The sequence below is a fragment of the Psammomys obesus genome, unplaced genomic scaffold, assembly GCF_907164565.1.
Source record: "Psammomys obesus unplaced genomic scaffold, mPsaObe1.curated_primary_1811, whole genome shotgun sequence".
NCBI lineage: Eukaryota > Metazoa > Chordata > Mammalia > Rodentia > Muridae > Psammomys > Psammomys obesus.
The window spans coordinates 26921919-26926348 of record NW_026596069.1 but is presented as its reverse complement, the minus strand read 5'-3'; the positions used below and the strand labels follow the sequence as shown (position 1 = coordinate 26926348).

The 4430-nt window shown below is 37.4% G+C and overlaps 1 pseudogene; it reads left to right on the top strand.

The window, feature by feature from the left end:
* Positions 1 to 1675: 1675 nt before the first annotated feature.
* Positions 1676 to 2211, top strand: LOC129689935 (serine/arginine-rich splicing factor 3-like; annotated as a pseudogene).
* Positions 2212 to 4430: the final 2219 nt, after the last annotated feature.

Sequence of the window (4430 nt, the reverse complement as noted above, 5' to 3'; positions counted from 1 at the left end):
ATAAACACAAAACACAGAAACCCATAATCTATATGATAAAGACGTGTATGGTAAATAAATAAATAAATGATGATGATCATGATGATGATACAGCCATGACACATCATTATGAGACAAAGACGCCATTGATTTTACTTTCTGTTGGCCATCTATTGCTGGCCATGAATCTATATCTTTTTCTTTTTTAATTTTTTTATCATTTATTACAATATATCCAATTTGTGTCCCAGGTGTGGCCCCCTTCCTTTTCTTCTCCAATCCCACCCTTCCTTCCTCTTCTGCCCCTATGATTCTCCCCTAGTCTACTGAGAGGGGAGGTCCTCCTCTCCTTCTGATTGACCCTAGCCTATCAGGTCTCATCAGGAGTGGTTGCATTGTCTTCCTCTGTGGACTGGCAAGGTTGTACCCCCCAGGGGAAGGTGATCAGAGAGCTTGCCACTGAGTTCATGCATGGACATACTCTTAAGAGTAGTTTGATTCTTCATTGAGACTCCATTGTAGAAAACTAAATATTTTCCACTTGCAAATGGTTATTAAGTGAAAATATATTCTGGGTTAAGGATGGGATTGTATGTGTACCACCCTTTCAGCTGCAGTACCTCATCTGGTGAAGACCTCAGGAGACCTGGTTCCTGCTGCTCAATCTCTGTGAACTCACATATGTGTTTGTCCGGCTGTGTTTAGAAATGCCTGCTTGTTTCCTTGGTGTCCTCCATCCCCACTTACTTTTATAGTCTTTTTACCTTCTCTTCTACAGGGTTCCTTGAATACTGAGGAAAGGGGTTTGATGGAGACAGCACATTTAGGACTAAGTGTTTCAAGGTATCTTATTCTCTGAATAATATCTGACTGTGTGCTTCTGTATTTGTCTCCATCTGCTGCAGAAAAAAAAAACTTTTCTGATGATTTTTGAGAAAGAACTGATCAACGAGTTTAGCAAAATGCTATTAGGAGTCAATTTATTGCTATATTCCTTTAATAACAAAGTAGTATTTCCTCTAGGTCTCTGACTATCTAGTATGAAATTCTTTGGCAAAAGCAGCATTAGGTATGGATTCCATCTCATTGACTGGACCATAAATCAAATGAAATATTAGTTGGTCACACTCACAAGCTTTGTGTCATTTCTCTAGCATATCATGCATGTGGGACAGCATTTAGAACAAAGTTTGCCACCATATCGATGTTTTTCTTTCTCCTTTGGTAACATGCAGAGTACCTTCCCATACCAAGAAAATTATCCTGTAGTGGTGAAGGTTCTAGGAAGACACCAGCGTGACTTCTCCTTGTTCAATGAACTGTGTATTGTTGGCTTCTGGGTTAGAGCGTTGTTTGTAGAAAACAACTTAACACTTTGGCAACAACCTGCTTTGCTTAAGGTTTCCCATGGAACCACTTTGGACATAATTCAACCACATGAGACCTATTCCATGTACTGAAAGCTTCCTTTGGTAAGAAGAGATGTCCACTTAGGGATCTCTTCTCTCTCCTCTCTCTCTCTCTCTCTCTCTCTCTCTCTCTCTCTCTCTCATTATTTGGCACTTTCAATAAGATGACTTTCTCAGTGGACGCCATCAGACAGGGAGCATCTGCAGGAGCAGAGCCAGAGGGGTGCAGGTGGGCCTGTTGGAGCCTTAGGATTTGAGCTTCGGCCTTTTGAACCCTGGATCTCAAAATGCAGCATGATTCCTGTCCACTGGACAATAAGGTTTATGTCAGTAATCTTGGAAACAATGGGAACAAGACTGAATTAGAACAGGTTTTTGGCTACTATGGACCACTCTGAAGCATGTGGGTTGTTCTAACCCCTCCTGGCTTTATTTTCGTTGAATTTGAGGATCCTGAGATGCTATTGATGCTACCCAAGAACTAGATAGAAGAACACTATGTGGCTGCCATGTAAGAGTGCAATTGTCGAATGGTGAAAAAAGAAGTTGAAATCATGACCCTCCTCCCTCTTGGGGTCTTCGCCCTTAAGATGATTACCATTGGAGGAGTCCTCCACCTAGCCACAGCTCTCCAAGAAGAAGTTTATCTCAAAGCCGGAGCTGGTCACTTTCTAGAGAAAAGAGAAGACAAAGGTTTCTGCCTCGTGAGAGAAATCGCAAGCCATCTTGATCCTTCTCTAGGTCTCATAGTCAGTCTAGGTCAAATGAAAGGAAGCAGACAAGTTTGCAAAAGAATTCGTGTACAGGAAATAACTTCATCTGAGAGGAGTTTGTACATGAAATTAAAGTTTTGTTTGAGACTTTATAACCTTTTGCACTTTAAAGAAATTTTAGCTGTTCAAATTTGTTTTGTCTCTTAGAACAGTGACATGCATAAGTATGTAGTTCTCTATGGTTTCAAATGGATCATCTGAGGCATGTAATATCAAGAATTGTTACTTTACAATGTTCCCTTATGCAAGATTGAATTTGGTTGGAACCTAGATCCTACCCAGTTTTAGTGTGGTGTGCTTATGATACAGAAACAACTGGTGGAAATTGAATAAGGCTGTAGTTTCTTTAGTAGCTGGGATACAAGGGTGTGGAACTGTGGGTTTGAAATGATAAGCAGTCTGTAAAAGCTGCTGTGAACTCAAGCCAACAGGTTAAAGGGTGAGAACTGCCCTCTGAAGACTTTCTAAAAGGGTTCCTTCCTGGTTGCATAGCTGCTTATAACATTCTTTATTTGGTAATGTAAGACTAAGATACCAGTGTCCTGTCAGTTTAAAGGTACATTGTAGAATTAAACTTTTGAGTTACTGTGCAAGAATTTCTTTTTCATGCTGTCATTTGTAATATGTTTGTGAGAATCCTTGGGATTAAAGTTTTGGTTAGAAATTGTTCTGTAACTTGAAAGCCTATCTTTCCTTGTGCACACAAATCTGTGAGCTTGGTATCAAATCCAGATATAACATTCCTATTGGAAGCCATACTTATATTTTCTTGAAAAGTGCTTTTGAATTAAATGCTAGAATAACTGCATAGTAGTAAGTTGAGTGAGCCCACTGCTGCCATTGTTCTTATCCCTGGGAAAGCACTAGGTTACCCAGTTAATTCTCGGTCAGAAACAACTGAAAGGCACTGGATTAGCAAAGAAATGTTCCCTCTTTGCTTGTTACCAATAAGAGCCATTTTTTGGAATTGAAGGCAATTCAGGATCATGCACATACTGACTAACATTTTAGAAATAAGAACCAGTGTGATATATTGTAACTTCTTAAGTTGCCCCAACATGATTTTCATCTTTTAAAAAATGATTTTCATATATATATGAAAATATACATATATATATGAAAATAATATATATGAAGGAAGCCTGTGTTGAATTAAGTTTCCAACTGACTCCTAAAATGACATTTCATTTTAGTTGCTCATTTTAGTTACCTTCTTCCATACTGTTTCCCATTCAGTCCTCTTCTTCTAAGCCCTCTTTCCATTCATAACTATCTATTGTATTTCTCCTTCCCAAAGAGAGCTGCCACTTTCACACAGTCTCTTACTCTAATCTTCTTGTTCTACGGATAGCAGCTTGCTTACCAATGACTCAAAGGTTAACGTGAGCATGAAAGTGAATACATACCATATTTGTCTTTCTGGAACAAGATTATATTACTTGGGAAGATTTTTTTTCCTAGTTTTATAAATTTACCTGCGATTTTCATGATTTTGTTATTTTAACAACTGAGCAATATTCCATTGTGTAAATGAACCACATTTTCTTCATTCACCCATCAATGGCCATCTGGGTAATTTTGAATTTCCAGCCATTATGAATAGAGCAGGAATGAACATGGTTGAACAAGTGTCTCTGTAGTAGGATGAAGTATATAAACTTTTGTCTGGGTCTTCAATTCAATTAGCTTGATCAACATATCTATTCCTCATGACAATAACATGCTTTAAAAAAATTACTGTAGCTCTGTAATACAAGTTTAAAACACATACAATGATACCTACAGCAGTCTTTTTATTATTCATGATTGTTTTAGGTATCCTGTTTTTGTTTTTTGCTTGTTTGTGTATATGTGTGTGTGTGCGCACATTTCCACATAAAATTGAAAATTGTCCTTTCAAGTTCTATGAAACCATGATACAATTTTATTGAATCTATAGATTACTTTTGGTAGGATGGCCATTTTCACTACAGTAATCCTACTGATTCATGAGCATAGAAGACCTTTCTGTTCTCTGATATCATCCTCAATTTCTTTCTTCAGTGTCTTAAAGTTTTTGTAAACAGTATCAACATCATTGGATTTCTTAATTGTGGTTGCAGAATATCATTTATGTGGAGACCTGATAAAGATGGAAAAGAAAGAAGAGAAAAAGAGTAGGAATACTAATGTCTAGGTCTTAATTAACCAATTGAGTATACATTTTTGGAAATATATATATGCATTTCCTTATATATACATATATATTTCCTTATATATATGGATATGA